At 40.1% G+C, this 27931-nt stretch overlaps 1 protein-coding gene across 4 annotated transcripts in view; it reads right to left on the reverse strand.

Annotated features, from left to right (window-relative positions):
* Positions 1–27931, reverse strand: part of slc8a2b (solute carrier family 8 member 2b) — a 180059-nt gene that overhangs the window by 85918 nt on the left and 66210 nt on the right. For 2 of the 4 annotated variants that reach the window (XM_044353319.1, XM_044353320.1), the window contains exon 1: positions 5479–6020. The exons of 1 other annotated variant lie outside the window; for it this stretch is intronic. The gene's annotated coding sequence lies outside the window, so the exon portion shown is untranslated. Of the gene's footprint in view, positions 1–5478; positions 6021–27931 lie in introns of those variants that run through there. One more of the 4 variants, XM_044353321.1, reaches the window with a different exon arrangement.

Here is a 27931-nt window from a genome sequence, read left to right on the forward strand (position 1 = left end):
TCATCTGCCACACCTAAACAGAAATGGTCTAAACAGCAAAATGAGCTGTTTTTTTAAACTAGGTTTTCTAATAGTTATGAACATTTATTGTCACTCAGATTTTTGTGGATGCTTAATGAGACACTTTGCATTTTTACTCGTTCAAGCCAAATTTCCAGAGGCTTTAAATGCTAATACTTGCACCAAAGATGATCGCAACATGTAAACTGGATGAAGGAGAATTACGATAACTGGAGGAGGTTTAGACAGATAGGCAGGCAAATAGCTGACTTTATGCGTGCGCACATATATGGTCAAAATGTGACTGTGAAGGCCATGAAGAGGCAATTCGAAAACACCGAGAGCTCTCGATTCAATTTATTTGAAAAACCTCAGGCCGCAGGGTGAGAGGTTGTGCAGAGAAGATTAGGCTCACACAGTTAAAGTCATGCTTATCAAACACACAGAGGAGACGAGACCGCGACTGTGATGCTTTCTTTTTTCCTTTTCTCCTGACACGTCCGTTGGCTGGAGTCTCTTTATGAATTTGTTCATGCAGCACAGACGCAGTAACCCTGCACTGACCCGTAGGGAAACATCAACAGCTCTGACTTTGGCTGACATTAAGTGATGAGAAGGAGTTCAAAGAGAGTGGAGGGCGCACAGCCTCAGCAGCCAGAGATAACTTCAATTTATATACACTTGCAGACCAAGTCACCAGTGGAGCAAAAGACAACAGTTTGTCGGACAGACAACGCTGACGAGTGAGCAGTCGTGAAGAAAAAGAAAGACTGAGACAGCAGCTGAGCTCTCATTCACAGAGCTGGCTGCTCTCTGCTCACTTTAAGAGTTATCAAAGTCAAGGAGTCCAGACGGACTAGACTCTGATTTTACAAAAATTCAGTGGTGAATATAGGCAAGGCAAGTTTATTTAAATAGCACATTTCAAAGTGCTTTACATAGAGGATAAAATGCATCAAGACAGAATATAAAAGCAATGTAAAGAGACATTTAAATACATTAAATTTAAATTTGGAAATAAAAAAGAAGCTAAAATAGAATAAGACAAGATAAAACAGGAGAATAAAAGTTACAGTGCACTGTAAGATATTAACCCTCAAATCTGAAAAGTCTTCAGCTGTGATTTAAAAGAATTAAGAGTTGCAGCAGACCTGCAGTTTTCTGGGAGTTTGTTCCAAATATGTGGAGCATAAAAACTGAACGCTGCTCCTCCATGTTTAGTTTTTTACTCTGGGGACAGAAAGCAGACCTGTCCCAGACCACCTGAGAGGTCTGGATGGTTCATAACGTAGCATCAGAACGAATATAGATAGATGGATATAGACAGAGCTACATCACTTATTATGTATAAGCTGAGAGCAGGTAACAGCAAGGACAGAAAAATGTGTCAACAAAATATTCTTTCTCTCATTATGTTGACTTTTCTGTGGAGTAAAAATCAAAGTATCATCTGTTCATGGAAATATAATCCATCTTATTGTTGTTGAGATGTTTTATTTTGAACCAAAAGAATTTCAGAGGATCACAGGATTCGTCCTCTGAGGGATCATGACTGTCTGTACAAAATATGATGTCAGTCCATTTAGTCCTTAGAGATATTTCCGTCTGGACCAAAGAGGACTGACCTGACATTTCCATCCCCAGAGCTGCACAGCTAGTGTGGCTGAAAATAAACTCATGTTGCTGAGACCCAATTAAAATCCTTTAAGGGCCTCATTTTTTGACACTGATCCTTTAGTCCACAACTTTATCACAACTACACATTTCAGCCCAACCCATACCAAATTAGACAGCTCTCTTCTCTTCCTCCGCTCCTCATTATCAAGTACATCAGCTGATAATTATCATCACTGTGCATAAAGAACCGAGACATCTGTGTGTGCTACATGTTTTTTTATGAACAATGCATGTTTGTGTGTATGCACTGTCTTGTTTTTAGCCAAAGTACTTTCATGATTTCATTTCATCATGGTGGATTTTTAGCTGCTTAAAATGTCAAGACAGATCAAGAACATTAATGCAATTTGCTTAAGATTACTATCAAATATAATATGATGTGCACATTCTCCTCCATTACTGATGCAGTGGATTCCCCTGAAGTTTATCCAGCGTGCTGTCAGATCAATTATACCAACTATACTCTCTCCGAAGTTTTGGTCAGAACTTCTGAAAGTAGTGGAAAGCTTTTGAAAATCTCTCAAACCAACAAATTGAAAGTAATGTCCATTCTCCATAACGACAGGTGCAAAAAAACTAATTCTCCCCATAATGCTGCTTCCTCTATTGTCCATGTTTACTGCTGAACCACAGTGATGAGTGATGGAAGTGGTGTGCCTCGACAGAAGAAGGATTTCAACATGCTTTCAGACTGCGAGTAGCCACATGAAGCATCCGAGGCTTTATCTCGTTTTATGCATAAAGGCTACTGAAGGAAAAGTACAAAAATACCCCAAAACCACATTTTAGGAATAGTAGCCTTTAGAGGGTTTCTCTGCTATTATTATCCAGGCATGAGCATGGTGCTCCTGTCAAAGGCAGTTTGACATTATTATTAGTTTTGGAAGAGAACAGCCATTCAGTTTCCAGTGACCTTCCTGTCACAAGCTCACCTCTTTAACCTCTGCTGCTGCCTCTGGGCAGCTGAACTGCATTACAGTAGAAAATGGCTGTAAGAAGTAGATCAGATGTGACACAGACTTCAGCTTTTGTTAGTCTTGTTTACGCCTCATATCAACACTCTGCACCTACCGGACCAGACAGCAGCACATTGTGCTACTAGCTAACTATGATGTGTGACATCTGAAAGGAACAAAACTACGACCACATACTGCTCTCATTCATTTTATCACTTAACATTAGATTTCTCTACATTGCAGCAGAATGTGCAGCTAAAGCACAGCAGATAACATACAGATGTTGTTCATTAATACTGTAAAAGCTTCGATCTTCTTTTTGATATCATATTATGGTAAATCATTCAAATAATCACACCTGTTTGGTGCATTTCAAAGAAACTCTGCTGCTTTTGTTATTTGGTTTGCTTCATTTAAGCTGATATGAAAACTTTTATTTAACTCTGGTGCACTGACTGCACTACAACCACCTGACAAGATTGATCTTGGTTCACATTCAAGTGAACTCTGGTGTCGCTGCAACATGCAAAGTCTTATGAATCTCCTACATACAGTAGTTACCAAAGAATCAGTTGGTAATCATAGTAAGTAAGAAGTGCACCAGCCTGTATATGCAGAGTTTGTTCCTGTTAGTAACAATAAGTTTAAACAAACATTAAAGAACTATATTATTCATCACTTCAGTTAAGATTTCCTTGTAAACTGAGTCATTATTTCCTGCATTGCACTGATTGGAAAACCTTTGATGTCCTCAAATGTATTTAACAAATTACTTGACTTCAAATAACTTAACCACTGTTTTGTTATTTCCCCATCGGCGTCTTTCTGTGAGACTACAAACCCCGCTGTTGTCTCATCTACATAAATTCTTAGAGCTCAAATGAACTGAACAGAACAAGTTTTCCCTGTCGACCAGCGAGACACGTTTCCAAATCTGTGATTCCCTACAAACGATCAAACTTGTTTGCATTTGGGTGAAACAGCTGATGTGAGATGCGCAAATGCATAAATGCAGATGCTTCCATACAGGTAATCAGGGCTCACTGAAGGATCTGATGAATATCAAACACATGCTGCGGCTTTTCACAGTCTCAGATCTCAACCTCAACACCTTTGGGAGGTTTTGGAATGACGTGTTGTGGGTTCAGGTTCAGACGCTCGATATTTCTGTCTGATAAGGTGTCACCTTGTCAAATTAGATGATTATAGTCATAAATTCTTGCTGCGACTTGGCTGAGAGACATAAGACTTTACTTTGGCACCCTACCAATCATAGCTTGCAGCCTTTCACGACTTGCATGATGTCATTGGAAGGAGATGCCAGGAACTGGCTTCTGAGAACAAGAATGCAAACAAACAATAGCGTCTGAAGCAGTTCGTATGGTCTGTGTATAAGTTCGACCTTGCAGCATGAGCAGCCCCAATGACATCATTCCTTTCTCGCTTTGGCATGTTTACAGTTGTAAATGAAGGACAATCTGTGAACCTGTTGGTCAACATCACAGACGACATTGTGGAAGTTGTACTCAGAGAGAGAAGGTAAAGATTGTGACACGCTCGTCTTTTTGTGGCATCCCAGATGCTCTGTGATACACTACATGAGATAAAACGATCAATCGTCATGCCCGATGCCCATTTTCCGTCCTGACGGCCTGCGCCTGTCGGGTCAGGCTATTATCGGGCTGATATCATGTAGTCTGAAGCTGGCATTAGATTCCACTCTCCACCATCATTAGGGATGTGCAGAGAGCCCAGTATTTGTATTTGTATCTGTATTTGATGAGACAGCAAAATTATTTGTATTTGTATTCGGATAAAAGCGGAAAGAGGCTTAAAAATCCTGTTTTTGTTTTTATTACGCTTTTAATTTTAGAAAATTAAAGTGTTAGAATAAGTGTTAATGAATAAACTACCCTACGAAGGAGGTCTCCACACCGGGTCTCAAACTGAAGTCTCCCAGACCAAAACTTTACTCATCGCCTCATTGCAGACAGACCTCTAACTATTTATACACCCATAACACAGAGACAGCACACCATGTAACGTCTGCATAGAGAAGAACTTCAGAGGTGATAATTGCTTTGCCCTTTTCATTTATTGCCTATTTTTTACAACCTAACCTTATGGAGAGTCCCTTGGGAGCACTTCACTTGTGTCAGTGGCTCAACTTTATCCCCCCGACTCCAGGAGTGATGTCCAAATTAGGAAATGTGCGTCATGTAGCAGGTGGATGTGACTCCCCTCTTTGAGACCTGCTGATAGATGTTATAACAGAGCAGAGGAGAGACATTGAGATAGCGATGTAACCAACCTGTGTTGTTTTTTTTTATCCCGAAATAATTTTTAAAATATTTGCATGAAACAAATATTCGTATAAAACCCACTATTTGTGCTTTGCCGAATAATGTATTTGTATTCAGGCTCACCCCTAACATCGAAACATCAAACAAGCTGGTGGTGGAACAACAATTTACTGAAACACTTACTGTTGGTTTTGTCTTTTATTCGTATCCACATAAATGTATGCGTATAGTGTTTCTGAAGAAGATTTTGTTGCATTTTTTGTGGGTCTCCACCCTTCACTTCCTGTTCCTTTTCATCAAGTGTGCTCTGACTTCAATTGAAGGCGTTTTGCAGTTGATCTAAACTCTTCAGTTCTGCTATTTCTCTGCTATTAGTCCACTAATGAATAAGTTGCTCAACAGGAACTTAAGTGACAAAAGTTTTGACAATAGACTCCTTTCACAGCAGACATTTTGACTTGTCAAAGCAGGAAAAAGCACACCCCTAACATCGAAACATCAAACAAGCTGGTGGTGGAACAACAATTTACTGAAACACTTACTGTTGGTTTTGTCTTTTATTTGTCGCCCATCTGTCGTTTAAAATGAAGCACTGAGACAAATAGATGCTGGAAAGTGTTGCGCTGTACAATAACAGCATCCTGCATCATGATGTATCTGTGCTAATCTACTCACATATCTGCTCCTTCCACATAACTCCTTCCATAACTGTCCTCCGCCGTGGGAGTCCTCCTTCTCGTCTTTCCTTCCATTCCTCATCCAGGAATTAAATCACTAGTTAGTCATAACTGCGAGGAGCGAGGTTCTGGAGGCTACCGTCACGCTACAATGGAGTCACTCAGCGTGAGATGATTGTGTAAACCGCATCAAGGCCTCTTGTATTCTACACAATAAATAAACTGGAAACTGAGGACTAATTTCTTTCTTTTCAGATTACTGCATCCAAACACTTCCAGCATCTCTTCTCTCTCTTTCTCTCTCTCTCTCTCTCATTTCCTCCTAATTGTGCTCGACTTCAATCAGCCTCTTTCATTTTCTCTCTCCTAATTGTGTGTTTATGTATTCATGGGACCGTTTTCTTTCTGTTTTCTCTCTTTGTGGTGCTTTTTTTTTTTTTTTTTTTGGGGCTGTTCAATCACCCTTTTCTCTCTCTCTCACTTTCTCTCTCCTCTAATCACGCTCTAGTTGTGTGTTTTCACTTGACCTCCCTCTCTCTCTCTCTTCTCTAATTACATTGTTGGTTGTTGTTGTACTGACCTCTTTTTTTTTTCCTCTTTCTCCTTCCGGCTCTGTATATTTATCATTCCAGCAGAGAATTCGGCCTCTTGTCCTTTCCCATCTATATTCCTGTCAATCTAATTTAATCAGACCTCTCTCTCTCCGCTCTTGACACTGATCTAATTTCATCGTATCCACATAAATGTGCGTATAGTGTTTCTGAAGAACATTTTGTTGCATTTTTTGTGGGTCTCCACCCTTCACTTCCTGTTCCTTTTCATCAAGTGTGCTCTGACTTCAATTGAAGGCGTTTTGCAGTTGATCTAAACTCTTCAGTTCTGCTATTTCTCTGCTATTAGTCCACTAATGAATAAGTTGCTCAACAGGAACTTAAGTGACAAAAGTTTTGACAATAGACTCCTTTCACAAGAGACATTTTGACTTGTCAAAGCAGGAAAAAGCACCAGTGGAATTAATGACATTAACGATGGCTGCGCTCCTTTTAGATGAGCCAGTTCCAGGCTCTGGTATTGTACATGCTCACTCACTGTAATGACTTACTGGGACAATTAACTGAATGGCGCCACTGTTAATGTTACTATTTACATCATTCTGGACTCAATCGCTAAATTCAGACCCTCTAACAAGTGTACTGGTGGTCATTTTTGGAAATAATTGCTCCATTAATAAGATTTGAAGTCTTGTAGTAGCTTTGATGTCTGCCGTGTGGGCGTCGATTGACAGCTACGATCGACAGTTAGCTCACACGCCGCTCTCCCTGGCTCCAGCGCTCGCAATGAGTCGGACTATTGTTGCAGTATTTCGTTAAGTTTAATGTTACTTGATCGTGTTTCCTGCCCTGTTAGCACAATTTAGCTAAAGTAGCTAACGTTAGCCGAAGTGTAGTTCCCAGTAAGCTAGCGTTAGCTTGGGTCCGAGGTAGCGGGGTGTGTTTCCAGAGTGTGAAAGGTAACACACACTGCTTATTTGTCTTTAAAAACAGTATGTGGCTTTCAAAAGTCGAAAAGCCTGCTGTGAAAAGGCTCTATTGATCTCTCTGGATGAGCAGGGAAACATCTTCAATTAAAATTCATGTCCAGCGGTTTTTTTTTTCTCCGTATTTCTTCAGACATTTTAAAACTTCTGAATTTTGCAAAGTGAAGAAGTAAACAATTTTTTATCATTACTGGCGTACCTACAAGAGGTTTATCGACCTCCTTCCTCATTTTCAATCTTACTTTGTTTCACATGTGGAAATGGATCGATGAGAGAGTTTATTAACACAGCCTCAATATGCGTTTGTTCATTTATGAGTCGACATTAATCTGATGTTTTTTCACAATATTAGATGAAAGAGAATGACAGATATCTGATAGAAAATTCCTCCTTTTTTCTCTGCATTTCTCTCTTGTTTCTTACCATTAAAAAGTAATATAACAGGTGAGACAGATCACTGAAGCAGCAAGCAGAGACAGCAGGAGGAGGAGGAAGAGGAGGAGGAGGAGGAGGAAGGGACGTGATGACAGGGATGGGCGGATATGCGCTTATTTCACCTCCTCTGGTCCCTAAACCCAGCAGACCTTATCTCTGTCGCAGACAGAAAGAAACAGCACGAGTCATGCTTCAGAGAGGGAGAAATGAGGGAGGAAGAGCAGGTAACGAAGAGAGGAAGACGAGGAGTAAATAAGAGATATTGAGTGAGAGACGATGATGTCTAGCTGGGATTTATGTTGTATCTGGACACTTAAATCATAAGAATGTCAATGAGTGTGGAGAAATCTGATGAGACGTTAAAATATATGACAGTGACAGAAAAAAAACTTAATACTTAATGAGGATGGATGGATGATGGGAAGATGAACGAGGGCAGATGGATGGATGGGTGATGGATAGATGAATTACAGATCGATAGACAGATGGACAGATAGATTGATAGATTTACGGAGAAGAGTAAAACTGTGAATTCCCTGCACATTGCACTATACTGTTATTTCACCCATCTTTCTGGAGGAAAGACAGAAAAATGAAAGTGTATCTACCCCCCCAAACCCTCCAACTCCCCCCCACCCCCTCCTGTCCCCATCTGTCTTTTCCTCTCTCCACACACACACACACACACACACACACACACCACCTGAATAATTTACACCCACTACTTCCTCTCCCACACTAACCTGTCACCTCCTCAGCTTCTCTGTGGCTTTTGTTTACATGCTCTGTGTGTATTTATGCATGTGTGTGTGTGTTTGTGAGCGTGCACTATGTGTGTGTGTGTGTGTGTGAGTGGGTGATGTGCGTAGGCATGCGCTTATGTTTGTTGTTTTCGGGGGGGGGGGGGTTAGGCTCTCTTAGCGGCTCAGACACACACAGAGACAACAACGTTTTAACCTACAAGTAGCTGCTGTGCTCTGCAGAAATCCGCCCACTCCACTTGCTCAGGACTCAAACCGCAGCGATGTGACAAACAGCTCGGAGCTGCTGGCTGCCAAAAAACACTCCACCTGCTCCGAACGCGGGGTGGAAACTCACCTCACACACCCTGCTGGACGGGATCGTTTCTCTCTCAATGGAAGGTGAAAAGTCGGCCATCTGCGTGTTGCACATGCTACACACGTTAGGATTAGTACATTTAAACTAGTGTCAAATGCTTCAGGTGATTCAACCATACATCTTATTTTATCCAGACACTTTGATACAGTTATCATCTGTCTGGTGTCACTTGAATAGACAGCTGAAGTTTCTGCAGATTCTACCTGTATCTATTTCGCATTTTATTAAAACATTTCTATTTTTCAGTTCAGTTATTGTGAATGCTAACGTGCACCCTGGGGCCACGTTTCACAAGGTGATGCAAAATTACTACAACCTACTTCATTGTACAACGTTACTGGTTGTCTGATGTGGTGACCTCACCACAGGTGTCGACTGAATGGCATTTCTGGTTTATGGCGTATCTATATCTATTTTTCAAGAGTTCTGGTTGATGGACAGGATGTGTTGCTGGTTAACTCACTTTATAACAGCCTTGGTTTGAAAGTTAGTGTGAATGTTAACGTGCACCTCCGGACCACGTTGCACAAGATGATGCTAAATTACTACAATCTACTTCATTGTACAACGTTACTGGTTGTCTGATATGGTGACCTAACAGGATGACTTCTCCCATGGGTGCTCACATTACCTACAGATGCCCAAACCACAGAACCGGTGCTTCAATAGTAGTTCAAGCTATTTCAGCTTTGTTGTTCTCCACACGCGTTTGAAATTAGCAGAAGAGCTAATTTTGTACTTTTGTACCTTTGGAGAGACTTTAAAATGTAAAATTAAACTGATATATCGCACAGACGCTGCTAATTTAAAGTTACTAACTGCACATTAGAAATAGTTTTATTAAATTGCAATGTCTGTCCCATAATCTATTAACAAACAGTTTATGTAATTTTAAAGAAATTACTCACTTGGAAACACGCAAAACAAAAATAACATAACCAGCAACAAATGCTTTTATGTTGCCAGATTGCAGTGATGATTATTCCCCACAGATCCATTCAAATCTGATCTGTGGAGTTAAATATATCCCTGATACAAGTACATTTATTTACTGACTGCAGTACAAACAAATATGATGTTAGTTTAGCCGAGATAAAGATGACAGGAGCACAAAAGCATCTTAAACACACATATTCAATATGAAAGCTGCAAGTTTTATCCTGGTTTGCATCAGATACTATTTTCATAATGTACCATCTGATAAAGTGTGTGTGTGTGTGTGAGGGTACAGTACTGCATGTGCCTCTGAGACTGAGGTTCTTCTGGGAACTCAAAGCTATGTGAATAATTTAGTGAGTTCAATATTCACAGCTGAGAAGGTCCCAGACAGAACTGAGCTGGAGCTTTATGAGGAGAACATGCATAGTTTAGTTTTTCTATTTTTACTTATTTATATGTTTTACTATGTTATTGTAAATGTATGCAATCCTTTATCTCCGGAGCTGAAATGACTTGTAGGGTCAAAAATCGCTTCTTCAATTACCTTCAATGCCTCCACGAGTTGTTTGCTGCTGTTTGATCTGCTGACCGTGTTGATAAGTGGGTCAAACAACAATAACTAACCTACGTGCACCTGTATATTTCACCTCACTCAGTATCTTTGCTTCATGTCTCTCCCTCCACACGGCCCTTTCAACTCTCCCACTCCCCCCCCCCCCCCCCCCCCCCCCCCCCCTCCCCCCCGGGGACTTATGGACTTATTTTATATTCTTTCTGCATTGACTTCACGCTGAATTATCATATGAAAGGCATTTTTCCTTTATACTATATGTTATGGCAGATTTATAGGGGTATTGTGAGGGACCTGCACCTCCTCGGCGTCATGTGAAGACAACAATGGCTGTGATTGGTCAGTTTTGGGGGGCTGCTTTATATTCTCTGCATGTTCACAGAAGAAGATTTGAAGACGGTGGAGACAACACGGAGCTGATGGAAAACAGGCTCAGTGATCTTCTCATTTTCATTTAGATAGCGACGCCGTTTCCAATGCAAACCTCCACGTTCTCTCACAAACATTTGGGAGAGTAATGAATGCAACTCATACTGTATATATCTACTGTAGCACTGCTGTGAAAGTTAAATTCCTCACAGCATAAATCTGCTTAACACTTACAAGTAGGAGGTGTGTTCCTTTAAAGTCAAGGCTTCGGTCTGCGCTCGTGGTCATGACTCACAGGCTGACATGTCTCACATCAAGGATTTGATTGACACTTTTAACACGGAGGCTGAAGCTTAGTGTCTGCTCCTGAGAAAATATCTTTTTTTTTGTCTGACTGACGCGCTGGCCAGTAAAACGGTCTGACCCACCTTGACACAGCTCAGAGGCCGCCGGCTGATATGGCAGATTATTATTAATAAAAAAAAAAATCTTTTCAGGTGTGTGCGAATGACTTGGAGGTTCAGTTCGTAAGTCCTGCATGGAAGCATTCAAAATTGAGAACTTAGAGTGACATTTACGGTTGACTGGAAAGACCGAAAGCTCAGTTGAGCAGCATAATGTGATGTATCGTTGTGACGCAGCTTGTCGAAGTGAGAAGTCAATGTGTGCTGTTTCAGTGCAGCCTGCGGGGAGCTGTGAAGACTCACTGCTCCTCTCTCAGTTGGAGCGAAGCCTCCTCCTGCCTCCCGGAGGAGGTGTTGGGTTGGTCTCATCCCAGAACTGATCACATTTATTCCCCTCCTGATTCAGTTGTGAATGTAATAATTTATAGAGTTTGATGTGTTGCATGCTGATGATTTAATGCACTGTGTTCAAATTGGACAATTCTGCAAGATGTTTAGTGCCAGCGCAGGAAGTGTGACGTTCATAGAAAAGTTCAGGCTTGAAATTGAAATTGGAGGTTGACGGACGTGTAGCGTGTTCTTCTTTGACACCAGACGATGAGGTTTATATCTCACCTCATATGAACATTTCTCACTGTGATGGCATTTTTTCTTAAATTAAGTGCTTCAGTTGCCTAAAATAACCAGAACCTAAACTGTTCAGATACTGTCAGCTGAAAAATGTTCGAACGCCTTGTCATTTAATACAGTTTGGAGTTTTGCACATTCTGTTTGGAAATTGGATTAGTTCGATTACTGGACTTAGTAATGTAAAGTCGCTTTATGTTGTGTCAAAGACACTGAAGGGCGAGGAAGTTAAACAGCAACCAATCCTTTAGTTCTACATTAACAAAATAATGAAAATGTTGTCACACTTGTTATGCATTTTGTCTATAGGATACGTTTGGAGAAGGACCTAAAGAGCGACCTGCTCGTTCTGCACTGTGTATTATGAGTGACTAAAGGTTTTTCTCTTGAAGTATCTTGAAGTATCTTTGGGATATGTGGAGGGACTTATTATTGCAACTCAATGTACAACTAAGTACATTATCTCTGCATTTTACCTTTACAATTTCGCAATTTTAGGTATCACCAGGGTTATTATTTATTCTCTCCCAACTCTCACACTTTACATGGCAAAATATTTGAATCAGAACTTAATGTGACATAATTTCTGACAGACAGATGGAGGGAAAGGGAGGAAAGAAAGGAAAAGAAATTATTGTTGAAAAAAACAAGTTTATTGGCAGCTTAAATTTTATTGCCATACTGACAGCTTGGTTATATTTCATTGCAATACTCTAGAGGAAAAAAACGCAAATCACTTGTTCAGAGCAGCTGAATGTGATGAAAGCAGGAAGGGAGGAATTAAGAGGCGTCAAAGTTAACTGACAATCCAACACATGCTCATAATCAAACGATCAAATCGGTCGATTGTATCTGCACTCCAGGATGACCCATAGGAGCGTTTTCTAATATGCTGCCTCTGTCGATGCGTTCCAAAACTGTTACAAATCACTGTTAAAAAATAATTATGTTTAGGTCTGGTTAGATTTAGGCACAAAGACCACTTAGTTAGGTTTCGGGAAAGAACATAGTTTGGGTTAAAATAATCACTTGAAACGTGGTCTGGATTAAAGTTACTACTTCCTTAAAATTACGCAACCTTCATTCTTATTGCAACCGTAAATACCACGACGATCGTACTTACAGTTTTTAATGCGATATTTATCTAGTCATCCAACCAACCCGCCACCTCGGAATATGGAAATTTGTCACCTAATTTAGACGTCATCTGAACTGCGTCATTTCTCCAGGTCATTACTACGGACACTACATGGCATCTGTCACTCAAATGTAACTATAGGTCGTTTTTGGCTACTGAATTGACGACCTATACTGTCGTTCTTCTCGGGAGGACGGGCTGTGACAATCAGTGTTAGGAATTTTCTTCTTTTTCAGATTAAAAAGTAAATAAAAGGAACAGAGACGGGGCAGACAGGGTATCATGATTTAAAAGACAGGTTAGTTACAGAGTATCAGCAGTGAGATTCCACTGGATTTATAATCAGATGGAGGAGATAAAAGGAAGCGGCGGCCGAGGAAATGTGGAGGAAAGGTGCTGAGGAGGAGGAGGAGGAGGACAGGCGATCAGTGTTGTAATAGGAGAGAGAAGAAGGACTTATCAGGCGCTGGGCTGAGTGACAGAGTAGTTACATGTTCTTTGTAGACAAGAACCCGTCTATACTGGGACTTCATGAACAGATGAGATGGGGGAAATACAGGGAGTGTTGGGAGGCGGGAGGAAGGCAGAGAGTCTTTAAGATCTGCTGCCAGTTATCATCTCACACTAAACACCACTAAAATACCACCAGTACAACTCAGAAGATGTTCACTTTTTCAGTATTTAACCAAAACCATAATCTTTCCGTAACCTTTAACCAACTACTTTGAGTTGCTATGTCCACTCTCTCTTCTCTCTTTTTTAAATTACTGTTTATAGAATACAAAATATAGCGTCAAACTGCTTTAAAATTAGACGCTCATGCATGTTTTGCTGATATAAAAAGACATTTTTTTTTGGATTTGATGGTGGGGTTTGTGTAAGACAGCTAGTATTTATGGGTGATTTTTATGTCTTCATGCTGACAGTAAATCCTTTTACAGGCAGACATTTTTGACTTGTCAAAGCAGGAAAAGCACAGATGCAATAATTATATATAATAATACTATATTATATACTAATACTATACTATTATATAAATTAATACTAAAATAAAATAATAATAATTGAAAGAAATGAATAGCTTTAATGATGGCTGCATTGCATTGAGGTGAGCCAGTTCCAGACTCTTGTATTGTGCGTTGACTGACATGACTTACTGGGACAGTTAAATGAATGGAGTTCATGTTATTTCAGTCAGTCAACTGACATGGAGTAAATGATTATATAAACGTATAACCTTTACAGCAGTAGAGTTTGGCGTCTAGACTCTAGACCCGGTCGCTCCCCGCTCCCTGCTGTGTGAGATCAATGTTCCCTTGTGGGGAGCGACGAGGTCAGAGCGATACTAACTTCCCCCCCCCTGGGGGAAGATAAACTCAGAGCCTGCAGGTGGATGATGGGGTGGATGTGAGGTGGATTTGAAATGCTGTATGAACGGCAGCGAGGAAGCACGTGAGCGGTGTGGCAGCAGGTACGCAGCAAAGTGTGAGCAGAGCACTGAGGGCTTAATTTTAAGGGTGTGTTGGATATATGTTGCAGTGAGGAGAGCATGGCATGTGAGTTGGGCTCGCAGGCATCTCTTCGTTATTTACACTCCAGCTTTTTCCTGCCTTCACGAGTCAAAATGTCTGCAGTGAGAAGAGCTTTTGATCTGTCTGCATGAACAGGGAAACATCTTCATTCAAAGTTCTTATCCAGTATTTTTTTTTTCAAATTTCTTCAGATATTTTAAAAGTTTGCAAAGTAAAGATTTTTTTAATCGTTACTTGCATTAATCTATACTGACACTCATATCTACAAGAGGTTTATCGACGTGACTTCCTCTCATGTTAGTGCTTTACAGAGGAAACATGAAACCAGAAAATAACATTTAAAACGATTCAGATATAAAATTATTCTAAATAAAGTGTCAAGATAAGATATTAGGACAGTTACATCAGATCAGTATTGTACAACAAGCGGTTTGGGTTATGAAACAACAAAAAGCTCCCTGAAATCTCATCCTATAATCCATCACATCTCCCCCCTTCAGCTCAACAGAAATATGTCGAGTCTTCTGGTTTATGCAAATATAAACATGGTGTCTTTGGGGTGGAATTTAGGAAATTGTGAAACCGATTGCAATATGGGGTATTGGCGAATGTGTATGTGTTTGCATTTTGTTTCTCACAGATGGCTTATTCCTAAAATGGACGTGAGCAGGACGGCTGCTGAAATGTGATTTTCTTGTCTGTTTATATAGTTTCAGAATAGTAATGAGGCTCCAGTATAATATGGCAGCAGCAGCTCCTGCTGAGATCTAACAGCGGAACAGGTCACATTAAAATAAAATTATACAATAAACCTCCCACAGAGCTCCAGAGGGGACACACAGCAGCTTCTGGACCCACCAGTAACACATCACTAATGAGGGTTTTCTATTATTATTATAGTTATGTCATGTCCAGCGTCGTATTCATGTTGTGAACATCTGTAAATTAAAATTTGATGGTTATGATAGATGATAGATAGTGGAACATCTGTAAAATTAGTGTTTATACTTCATTGTCTCTCACAGTCTTAATTATTTGCAGTTATTTTGGTTGCAAGTCTATATAATGTACACTTGTCCAATATGGTCATAGGACAGTACTGGTCCAGTTATCTACACAAGACATTTCTGTAATATTTAAGATATTTTACATTTGCCTGGGTACATAATTTTAATATCAAAATCAATATTTGTGTTGCGCCCCTACTGGTTGAGATGTACCACATGACCACAATGCACTTTCAGCTATCAAATAAGGGAAAAACATGCCAAAAATAATCTTAAATAAATAGAATATTTGTATGAAAAACAGGATAATATGACTGAAACAAATAGTCCCTTAATTAATTTGGTGATAGACACAAAAATGACTAATCGTTTTAGTCATTTTTAAAGCAAAAATGACAAACATTTTCTGATTTCAGCTTCACAAATGTGAGGATTTGTTGTGTTTCTGAGTCATATATGATTGTAAACTGAATATATTTGGATTCTCTGGTTTTGGAGTAATTTTTCATTATTGTTTGACATGTTACAGACAAAATGATTAATCGATTAATCAAGAAAATATTTGGCAGATACTAATAGTTAGTTACAGCCCTACAAAATACTACAGGTTTATATCCCAAATGGAGCCAGAAGAGAAAAGGCAAAACTCCAAATTAATACCCAGCAGACAATCTGAATACCTTTGAAGCAGGGAGGACAGAAATGTTTTCTAACAAGTGACAATTCACTGAAATATGACTGTTATTTGCTTTGCTCAGAGCCTCCTCGTTACAAAAGATGCTGATGTGCCGAAACTGGCGAGAATCATTCAGAGAGCATATTTAATCACATCAAACTGAGTCCCATATGTCATCCTGTGTATTTCAGCCAATTGCTTACTCAGAGAAGACAACATCAGTCGTCAGCCGGATGAAACAGACACGTCTTCATCTTAGCCTCCTTCATTCCTCTAATTTCACTCCTTAAACTTCAAACAACTTTGTTTTTTTTTTCTTTAAACCAGGAGGAAAAAAAAGCAGCTGAGTGAGAGAAAAAGCAATTAGATGTAAATTACTATAATTGACATTATTGATCTGGAAAAACTAGTTTGCGCTAAAACTATTGGCCATATTGGTCTTTGGTTCATTTCCTCTGCTGGTTAGCTTGCATGGTATTTCAAGGAGTAAAGGCCATCACATACAAACCTGTAATCCTTTTGTTCTGATGATTTCACATTTATCACACTTATAACACCACCTCTCAGTCTGTCTGTCTCTCTAAATGATAAACTGTTATTTAAGGGTAACTGAAGCACCATTAACACCTATAAGATGACCCGACACAGTTGCTAAAACCGAGCCTCAGACTCCTCACTCCCCCCGCGGTCAGCAGCATCACTCAACACCTCGCTGCTGTTACAAAGCCTGAAGTACCATAATTGACATTTACAAGACATATGAGCTATCAAACCATGGTGTGTCTCGGTTCCCCCCCAAAGCTAAATGATGAATACTAATCAACATCAAGGTATACGTGACATATGGGACATGCACAGTATGTAAGACATACAATTTATAATATACAACAACAGCCTGCAGCTGTATGGAGGCCGGAGGGGGAGCAGGTCTTCTGAAGAAAACTCTTTCTCTTTGCTTTTCACACTTTCCATGGCATAAAAGTAGCTTATATGGTTTGTCAGGTTGCAGCCACAGGGGAAGCCCAGAGGAAAACTGTGATTTAGTTTTTCGGTACAAAAAACTCCGCACAGAGCGTCTTGAATCGGACAGCATACAGGGTGACGAAATCAATAAAGAGGCAAGACAGTGATGAAGGGAGCATCCCGAAGCCAAATCAAGAATCTTAATCTATGTTTAACGTCCTGTTTACCAGGAATCTGTATCATAAAGATTTATAAGAACAATACTTCCTGTTTATACCTCTCAAGGTGATGGTAACTGTATGTATGATGTAACATTACTGAAAATGACTAGAATATGATGTTTCCAGTGAGAAATCATGAGTCATCTGCCATGTCATTCTTTCATTTCACAGTTTTTATTCCTCTATACGCATTTATCCCTCTTCAGAAAATCAGGTAACCATGGTTGCTGTTGTATAAAAGCAGCTCAAATCAAAATGAGCTGTGTGATAAACAGCTTTACACACAACGCTACACCTTCCTGATGTCATCCATGTAACATAATGCATCACAAAAACAAATTTGACTAAACGGTCTCCTCATATACTCACGCTCATGACCATAAATTACTCTCTCCTCGTCATGGAAAACACGGATTATGATGACATGACTCAGTGAAAACCATTAACTTAACATTCAACTGTTATGTGCAGAAGCTGCTTGGAATGAGACATAAGCTCAGCCAACCATACTAGAATGATGACGGGGGTTAAAAACAATTTGTTCCCGGCAACATATTGGTCTGTAATAGCAGCAGTTTGAGCTATGGATCATCCATTTCAGATAAACACACTGCATTAGATGAGATTAGAAAGCAATACAGCCTGCTGCGGTGAGGGGGGAATAGAAGGTGTAACAACGAGCTGCTGACGCCAAACCTCTCAGCTGCTGAGCTGCATCCTGAAGGTTTGACTGTAGAGGATTTTATCTCATATCAAAGAGAAAATGAAACGTCCCTTTGCATTTATTCTGGATGACAACCAATGAATGCGAACATCTGAAAACAACAGGCCCAAACATATACTCCCAGGGTTGTCAAAAGGCATTCTGGGTAATATAGGAGATAACTGATTGGAGTAGATGTAGAGACAAGATAAGAACGAGGTGCATCGAAGTGAGAACATTAAAGTTAAATTCCTCAAGAATTCAATTATTTGAAATTTGCATTTTTGATGATAGTTATAGTGGGCAGGGGTTAGATTTTTCATTTTAACAGTCATTCCATGTATTTTCCAAACAGCAACCTCTCTGGAGTTGAAAAATGGAGCCAATGCAGCCAAAAACTGCAGTTCCTCAAATGACCACTTGAGGCTCCAAAAGCGAGTCAATCCCCATAGACCCCCATGTTAAAATGTCCGACTTTACAGCAGAAATAAACATGTTTACAGCCTGGTGCAAAAAGTGCTTTCGGTCTCTGTAGCTAATTTCTTCGTTCATGACAACTGCACAGAGGTTGAATTTTTATAGAGCTCACCTGTTTAAATCTTATTAAGGCTTAAAGTTTGGCATAATAAAGGGTTGCTTTGAGTGACAGGTGGGTGCCGTCACAGGTAAGTCGCTACCACAGCGACAACATTATTTAGGTAACGCAACCATGGCGTAACGACAGAGAATATAGCCGTATCTGTCACTATTTCAGTGTATTTTCATTTCATGAAAGTTGATTTTAACATTTTGGTGGCCTAAAGAAGTCTTGTTCAGCGTTTGGTTGTGATAAAAGACCCTCTAAGAAGATGGATGTTCAGTTTTTCTGGTAAGTACATTTTGTTTTAAGCCTTTTTAAGCCGTTTTTCGCTAGCAAAAATTAGCATTAGCATTAGCATTATCACAGTTAACCATAGACTGTAAATGCACTGTACTAACCAAGCTAGCAGCGAGTGTTAGGGTCAGCTTCACCCTCTCGTCCAAATATGGTCACTTCTGGCTCCAAAAATCCAAGATGGCGACAGTAAAAAAAAAAACTCAAGGCTTCAAAACGGGAGACCACAAACCAATAGCTTTTATTGTTCCTGCACAAGATTCAAATTACCTTCACACTCACAGGGAACAATGCATGCATGTACTTTAGTGTTACCAATTTTATTTAATTGATACTCTCCTTGTTTACTGATCTCTCTCTACAGACATTTTCTACTGTTGCTAATTCACATGAAAAGCATTTAACTGGCATTTATTGTGAAGCAGCCAGAGGAAATGCAAAATAATACAATCTGTTTTGATGCTTTTAGTCATTAGATAATTTAAATTTTTGAAAGGCTGAAATAAAGCAAAAGAGAGCAACTACAGTGAGATGTGGAGCTGCAGGCAACACGCTCTTACTACCATTTTTGAGAACCAGCATGTGTCCTCGTCATCAAGGTAATTTTACTGCGCCATGCTGTTGTGTGGAAAATGAGGAATGATGAAAATGAGCGACTTTTCTCTTTATTTACACAACTTGATGCAACAAATCCACTCAGCCCATAATTTGTTTGGCTGCGCTGTAAATTGATTCACCAGTTACTTTCTGACAGACGAGTGGCTTGAGGCGTGTTCACTGCTCTCATTGGTTGATACATTTTGACATTTTTAAGTCCGATTTTCAATAGAATTCTTGGAGCTGTAGAAGTGAAATGCAGTTTCCATTGCCACCAGTAACCAGGACTGAAACATTAAGCATTTTAACCTATATTTATAATAATTTTGGTCAGATATTTGTGCCTCTACGCTGACGAGAACCAGATGTCTGACTTCTATGGGAATGAAAACATTTTATCTGAACTGTGTTTCCATAAGTTTAGTGTGTTCAGACTTACAGATTAGATTTCCGCAGTAGAGATACTGTTGAGAGGGCATGTGTTGCAGAGGGTTAACCGTAGAATTAGGGTTCATAAAATTATCATGTTCACTGTATGTCCTCATAATATATTAACACTACACAGCATGTTGCGAGTGGAAATAGCTGGCAATGACTTCAGGGTTTATGTTTAACTTACTGTAGTCAGCAGAACTCTTTATAAATCTTCTGATAATTTGCTATTAGCAGTCTGTTGGCGAACAAGAAGTTCCACTGCTAGAACAGTTAATAGAAAACCCCCATTACATATTTTATACATCATTACATATCATCAATCAGCAACGTTCAGCGCATTTCAGAAGCCGTACTGTATATTCATGATAAAGTGCCATAATTTAACTTTACCCTCGGCCACCCATGTGCATCCAGTTCAGTTTGCTATTTCCTATATTTCCCAGAATACCAGCTGCCGGAGACTGTGCCCGAGGTTTATGCATCTGGTATATTGAGGTAGAGAAAGTGATGCAGTAGAAAAGAGAAAAAAGTGAAAGTCATGTCCCTTGACCCTGTCTCAGTAAATTTCTGAGTGTTAAAGCAAAATGGTGACTGTAGAAATACAACCTTACTTTCTAATTTATTATCAATATACTGTATGTTTGCAGACACCGTTTGACTGCTGAGGAGTGATGGTCAGACACCACTACATACGGGGAAATAATCAACGGAACAAAATGTCTTTTTGATTCAACGCAGCTCTCTAAAAAAAACAACAACAGATGTCTTTGTAAACGTTGAGTAAACACACAGATATGGATTCCTTGGCCCAGACTAATATGTATGTACACTGGCAAATTAGATTCAAATCCAAATAGTGCAAATGTGAAAACACACAACTTTCACATTGACAATATGGGGTTAATTCTGCATCTAAACACACTGTGAGGTGCTATTTAAATACTATTAAATACTAAAGAGCTCCTGATCCATCCTGTTTCCCTCTTCCCTCTTCCAGCTGTTTACAGTTTCAAAGTCACGGAGCGTCATCTCCTCTCCTTCTCCTTATTGCCCACTAAACGTCTCTATTGTCTTTTATTAGCACCAGAAAACGTGAACTCAGGACACAGACAATGAGGGACAAAAGCAGAAATTAAACCTGCACTATTTAGGACGTAAACAGATTCCCCTTCACACACAGATACACACATACACGATGGCTCTTCTGGAATTGTGACAACACAACAACCAGGAAATAAATAATACATATAAATAAAACTGCCTCGGCTTCATGTTGGTTGGTCTTGTAGGAATATATGCAAATGTTTGTATTTTCGTTTTCTCTTGTGTTCCAGATGATATTTGATTAATCGTCACTTTACTCAACTGACTGCAAACTTTTTCAACCTGTTTAAATTTCATCTGTCTTTTTGTAAGATACTGTCTCTAATTAAGACCTGATGTTTAGCTGTTTATAAAACATCTGTCATGTCTTGTGAACAACATTTTGCTACTGAATTTGAAATATTGATTATAAAGCAAACTGTACATCAGAACTGACATCACACACTCTTCTTCATGCAATAATAAAAGCTTTATGGGAGGAATTAGTCAACAATTAAGTTCAAGTTCAATCTGGTAGATTGTTGGTTCTTAAAACTTTTCATGTTGGATTAAATACACATTTTTGCCTGATCTGAGAGGCAAATTACTGTTGTAAACAGGTAAATGTATTAATACACTGTCCCTGCTACAACACCTGCTTCTCTCAGAAGTTAACGCACAGACACAGTTGTTCTGCCAAAGTTTGCCAAATTTTCAGTCGCCATGTGAAAAATTTCCCTTTCCTCCCTCCACACTGTGTTCTAGAAAAGAAGTAATCTAAAATAATAACCACATTAAGTTTTTAGAGTAATTTTCAAGCACAAAACTTTAAAGCAGCATCTAAATTTGTCACCACAAAAGCCTAATAGAGAATTAAATGTGTTCATATTCTCACTTTCTGATTTTCTCCCATCTTTAATGATCTGTCAGTGGTAAAATATGTTATAGATTTTATTAAATAAAAGTCTAACATGATGAACTTTTAGACTGAAACCTTATGTGTCGTCTTCAATACACAAACACAGATTTGAAAGTGTTTGTGCGCGTCGATATTGAAACGGTCACCGACATGCTCCAGCTGCACAGTTCAAACAGATGCTTTGCTTTCACAGTTGCCTCTCTCTCTAATTTCCCACCAGGACACAGGTGAGCGTGATGAGTACTGACAGTGATCTGTCATCCGTGTTGTTTGAGAGAAAATGTTGTTTTAGGGGCTTTTTCAAAAAGTGATTAAGTCGACCTTGGGTCCCTAAACGCACCAGAGGAAAACTCTCACACAGTATTGATGGAAAATCAGATTTCCAAGGATGCTCAGATTTAATCTTTAATATTTAAATTTGTAATAGCAACTTCTATTTTGCATCCAAAGTGATTGGAGAACTAAATAAATACCTCAAGATGATAAGTTATAAATAAGTTAGTAATCTGAGGTGGCAATCTTCAACCCCTGCAGATAGAAAGTGTGCACTGTAACTTGCATTGAATTTAAACAACATTTTCTGCTTCGTTGCCGCAGGATGTTCTTACCTTGCTGCTATTTTTGCTCTCTGCCGTTATTCCTCTCTTCCTTCCTCTTTCTCCCAGTTTTCCATCCCTCCAGATCTTCCTGTGGGTTCCCCTTTACTCCCTTATTTATCCATCCAACTGTGCCATATTGTTTCCCCGCTACAGTAGCTTTCTGTGTGTTTGCTTTAATTGTTGAGAAGGAGGCTTTTTTCATATGCGAATCACGTACTGGTGCAGGTCAACTGGTAACCAGCATAAGCAGGAAAAGTAAAAACCTGCACACTGACTCTGAAGCACAACATTTCCCAGCTGGATCTTCTGCGTATAAAATCAATAAGATTAGTGCTGCATTGAGGAGGATTTGTTCATAAAATTACAACTCTTCCTCTCTGCTCTCTGCTCTGCAGTTGGTTTCGCTCTGGTGGGTCGCTCACATCTTTCTACATATGCTTACACGTTATCATGAATGCTCGCTTGGAGTTTGGCTACCTTAAGGTTCTTATCAACACTAGACAAATAAATATGTATATAGCATTCAACAAACTCATCCACAACTGTGTGGCTGGAAACATCCAATCACATTCATGCAGGTGTACAACACGGACGTCTTAACCCAACACCGTCACAGTTCACTCAGCCGATTACGCTCTGCTGCAGCTCCCTCCGTCACCATGACCACCTCCTGCCTCTGTGGTGTAGTTTATACTGTTGATTTTAACTGAGAATGAAGGTTCATGTACTGTGTGTGTTTATCAGGGGGGATTAGCTCTCCTCGTCACAGCCCGGATTCTTTGAGAGCTCCTCAAATAGCAGAACAAATCTAACCGTATAACTGTTTGCTGTAAATGGTAATTTCTTGACCCTAAGTGTCTCTGACTGAACGAAGCTTAAGTGAAAAACAGTCTTCATGAGGAAAAACTGTTTTGTAAAACACAGGTGTAACGATCACCCTGAATTAGAAGGCAGGCGTTCTCACTAAAGGAGAAGGTATTGCTTTATTTGTTGAGATAATGTGCTACGGTGTCAGGTATGTAAATGTGCTTTTATCCAACTGCAGGATGTGACTCATCAAAACTCAAGATGTGAAATCTAAACGGAAAACAAGCAACGATGCAAAATTACATCCACAGTCGGTAGATATTCTTCCTGTCTTTTTATTTATTTTCATTACAGAGCAGCCGACTCATTGCAGACTCGTGCTCATATCTTTTTCCATCGGCATGCTCTTAATTCTTCCAACACAACGCTTAAACCCATGTATGCACATGCACATGTGATGGAATATTTCCAATCAGGAAGTGGTTTGTTTCCTGCACATGGTGCTCAGTTATTAATTTACTCAAGAAGCTGTTTGATTCCATTGATTACCCACAACTCTCCAAACAACATGTTATCTGGTGTTCATAGCTCAACATTGAGAATGCACACATGATAACATAAAACGCTACTATTATGTAAGTCAAATGCTTAAAGCAGATACATTTTGTTGATATTAAAAAATGGTGTGTTTGTTAAATGATCACGCACAATTAATTTGAGTTGTTTTTACATCAGCTGCATGTGTTGACGTCTGCCAGAGAGTCACATTTGATACAGCCAGATGACAACAAACGCAGATTTCACATCAAAAGGTGGCAAATGTCGAAACAGGAAAAAGTCTGGATGGACAACATTTATGGACAATTTTTGGACTATATAGAGAACGCAGAGAATGTCAGATAACTAGTAAAACTGTGGCTGTTAGTTTACACCGTCTTCAAATAAGTCATCACTCTATGACCACATGTTTTCTCTGAATGCTGGAGGACGGACTGAATCATATTTGTCAAAAGTTCTGACTGTTTCTGACTGATCGGCATGGCTGATGTCTCAGTCTTCCTGTGGTTGTTTGACTGCGTAAAGCAAACAAAAATCTTTTCCTCTCACTTAACTGACATCATTACAGCTAAAATCCAAAGTGACATTAAATCCCAAAAGAACCATTGACCAGATTTTAAATTATTTTATCCTTCCAAGTGAAGAACAGTAGCTGGCACGCCCCAGCTTAGTGACAATAAAATGGAAATTAGCTCATGTTTGACTGCACAGTGTGTCTCATCAAACACATGACGTGTACTTTAATCTGTCACCATAACAAAATAACCTGAAGCTACAGAAAAATGGTTTGGCTGCTATAAACATCTGTACTGTTGCATAACTGTAAAAAGTTCAAATTACTGTAGCGAGAGATAAAAATATAAAAAAAAACACACACATAACATGTAACAGAGGATAGGATGGAAGAGATTATACTGAGGAAACAGGGAGACCTACACCTGGATACACTGTGTGTACTGTTGTAGCACATTTAGAGAGAAATGGAGCGAGACGCCTTCCTCTGTCTTCAGTCTTCCATTGCTGCCTCTGTCTCCCCCTTCATCTGTCTCAGCAAACTTTACAGAGAGAGAGAGAGAGGGGGAGAGAGAGAGAGAGAGAGAGAGAGAGAGAGAGAGAGAGAGAGAGAGAGAGAGAGAGAGAGAGAGAGTGTGTGTGTGTGTGTGTCTAACTGAGAGCCATCCATCTCCCTCCCACAGTCACCCTCTATAATTACGGTGGGCCTGCCTTCCCTCCGTGCCATATTCTCCTCATTACTTTGCACATTACAATGTGTGTGTGGTGTGTTTGTGTGTGTGTGTGGTGTGTTTGTGTGTGTGTGTGTATGTGTGTGTGTGTGTGTATGTGTGAGAGAGAGAGAGAGAGAGAGTGTGCGTGTGCTTATCGAATACCCAGACAACACCAGCCCCGCTCCTTGGTAATCTCACTCTACATCAGCTGTCACCTTTTCTGAGCTGAAACAAAAGGCTCGGAGAACACACACACACACACACACACACACACACACACACACACACACACACACACACACACACACACAATACACACAATAAGGTGTCAGGGTGTCTGGCATGACACTGAAGGTATCTTTGTTGTGATTGTGATTAACAAGTTAACCTGCTACATGAGGTAAAAATGACAAACTTCTATATATTTATACACACACGGGGATTCTTATGCTCAGAATAAGTTTGGACTGTCAGATTTATGTGAACGAGGGACGTAGTGGAGAACAAATCCACTAAAACTTCATATGAAAAGATGCTAGTTGTATAACTTTTTGACTCTGAAACCTAACTTCCCATGAATCTTGATTAAGAGTCAGTGACATCCCTGGATAGCAGCAATTAAATAACATGAAGTTGAAAAGTGTTACAAAAGTGGGTCTGGAATGAATTTCATTGTACAATAAAACCTGATTTCTGCCATAAAAGCAATTCCACAGCTATCTCCTTCAATAATATGCAAAGCAGCTGCTCTTGTGTGTGCTCCAATAACTTCTCTCTGCAGCATGAGTACCTGCTACAGCACTGGGTGGTAAAATCTGAACATCTCATTAACATAAAACAATTATTATTTTGATAGCGTTCAACAACTACAGCTCCCATGAGGCTCTCTGTTCAGAGTTTCTGTGAGTAAGACTCATGGGGGATGTTGCTGTTGACTAGGATGAACCTTTGCCATCAGCACAGAGCCTCACAGCAGCTTTATGTGTTGAATAGTAATAAAATAATCATTGCTCTATAATGAAACTTCACTACCCAGTAGACTTAGATACTAATTTAGATTAGGATATGGACAGAGAACTAAGTGGTGGGTGAAAAAATCAATCAATTTTGCAATAATGTTGGTTAATAATGTTATAATGAAATGGAAAAGGTGGACCAGTGCAACAGCTCCCATATGCTACAGTTATCTTGTAGTTCATTTTCATTTTGGATGCAATAACTTAATAATAATACCTTTGCATAGCTCTCTATCACCCAGAGACCGACGTTAGCAGTTGACTGACCAACTCACACTGCAGCACTTTACAAAATAAAACTCTGACTCGGTCCACGTTCTGTTTCATGTCAAGAGTCCTGCGTTCATACAGCATTTTGGGTAACGATGCTTTCACAGAACCAGCTGTGCAGCAGAGAAGCTGCTCTCTGCTGCTGGAGACATGAAGAGATGAAGGTCTGCTTTTTTTTAAAAAAAAAAAAAAAAAGAAGAGCTGCATACTCTCAAGTGACCTTGATCGAGTTACGGTATGTTTCATATTGCATTTCAGTGGACTAAAGCCACAAGCGAATGGTTTTCACACAGCGCGCTGGAGTGAGAGCCTTAAAAAATCGTGCTCACCTTTCAATTTATTCCATCGAGAATCGGTTTTTGAATTGAATTTGTCACGGCTACAACCTTGTGTCTAGTTTCCTCTTGTTCGCCCTCCCCCTGTGCTCTTCCCCTGTTTGTCTCTCAGCGTACGTGTGTGTCTGTGTGGCGTGTGGGTGTGTGGCGCTCCTTCCCCGACTCTCCTGGCTCCCTGGCTACGTGCTGATCGCACACACCTGTCTTCCATCATGCTCGTCATCCTGCAGCATATGTACTTCACCCACTCATCGCTGGATCCTTGCTTCAGCTGCGGTGTTTGTACACTTCAGGCTTCGGGCCACTCTTGTTTTAGTGATTGTTTTCTGGTGTTGGACTTTGACTAACTGCTGTCTCTTGTTCTAGTGCTCCTGGATCACAACCCGTCTGTCTGCCTGTCTGCTTGCTCGCTCACTCGCTCTCCAACCCATTACCACCTGCCACCATCTGATAACCTTACACTATTTCCCCCTCATTCATCATCGTCCTCCAGCCCACTGCCCCTGCCAGCTTCTCCTCTGTTCCTTCCACCTTCATCCCTCACATAATGGCAATAATCATCTCCATCTTCGTCTACATTTGTGATACCAAGATATTGCCAAATATCCCCCTGCAGAAAACCCAAGAAGAAGGAAAGACAAATGAAAAATTAAAAGGTACCTGATTGTAATTTTATTTACTTTTAATACCCCTTTTTTAGAATTATCGATTCATCCATCACAACCAGGTCAGAGTGATGAAAGGATGGATTTTGGGTGTGGGCTGACAAATCTGCACTGCAGAGAGGGGATCTGTAGTTTGGAGAGAGATTCAGAAGCAAGAGAGGAGAAAAGAGAGAAATAGCTGCAGGGGAGAGACAGAACGAGGGGGAAAAAGGAGTGCGGCCACAAAACAGCACAACATTGATGAGGTAGGGAAGGGAGAAGTGAGAACAAGCAAACAGGAGGAGACAGATGAAGGTGAAATCATCTGGATAAGAACGAATAAACAGAAAAGATGAAGAGAGAGCTGGAGAGCGTGAGAGCAGGTGACAGGCGTGGAGGGGAAAAAAAGGGAGAAAAGTGAAAGAAAATCATAAAAAAAAAACAGGAAGGAGGAGGAGAATTGGACAGCAGGACTGTGGGAAATCAAATGGAATAAAAGACAAAAAAGCAAGAAGGAGGGACTGTTCGGAAAGAGAGATGGCAGGGAGAGAGGAGGAAGCCAGCAGAGGAGGAGGAGGAGGAGAGGAAATCTTAATCACCCAACTGGAAGGGAGAGAAACGGGGGGGGGGGGGAGTGAGAGGAGGCAATTTACAATGGAGTGGATGGATGAAACTAAAGAAGGGAAGGAGAGCACACCAGAGGGGAGAGACAGA

This window comes from Thunnus albacares, chromosome 6 (assembly GCF_914725855.1).
Source record: "Thunnus albacares chromosome 6, fThuAlb1.1, whole genome shotgun sequence".
Taxonomy (NCBI): domain Eukaryota; kingdom Metazoa; phylum Chordata; class Actinopteri; order Scombriformes; family Scombridae; genus Thunnus; species Thunnus albacares.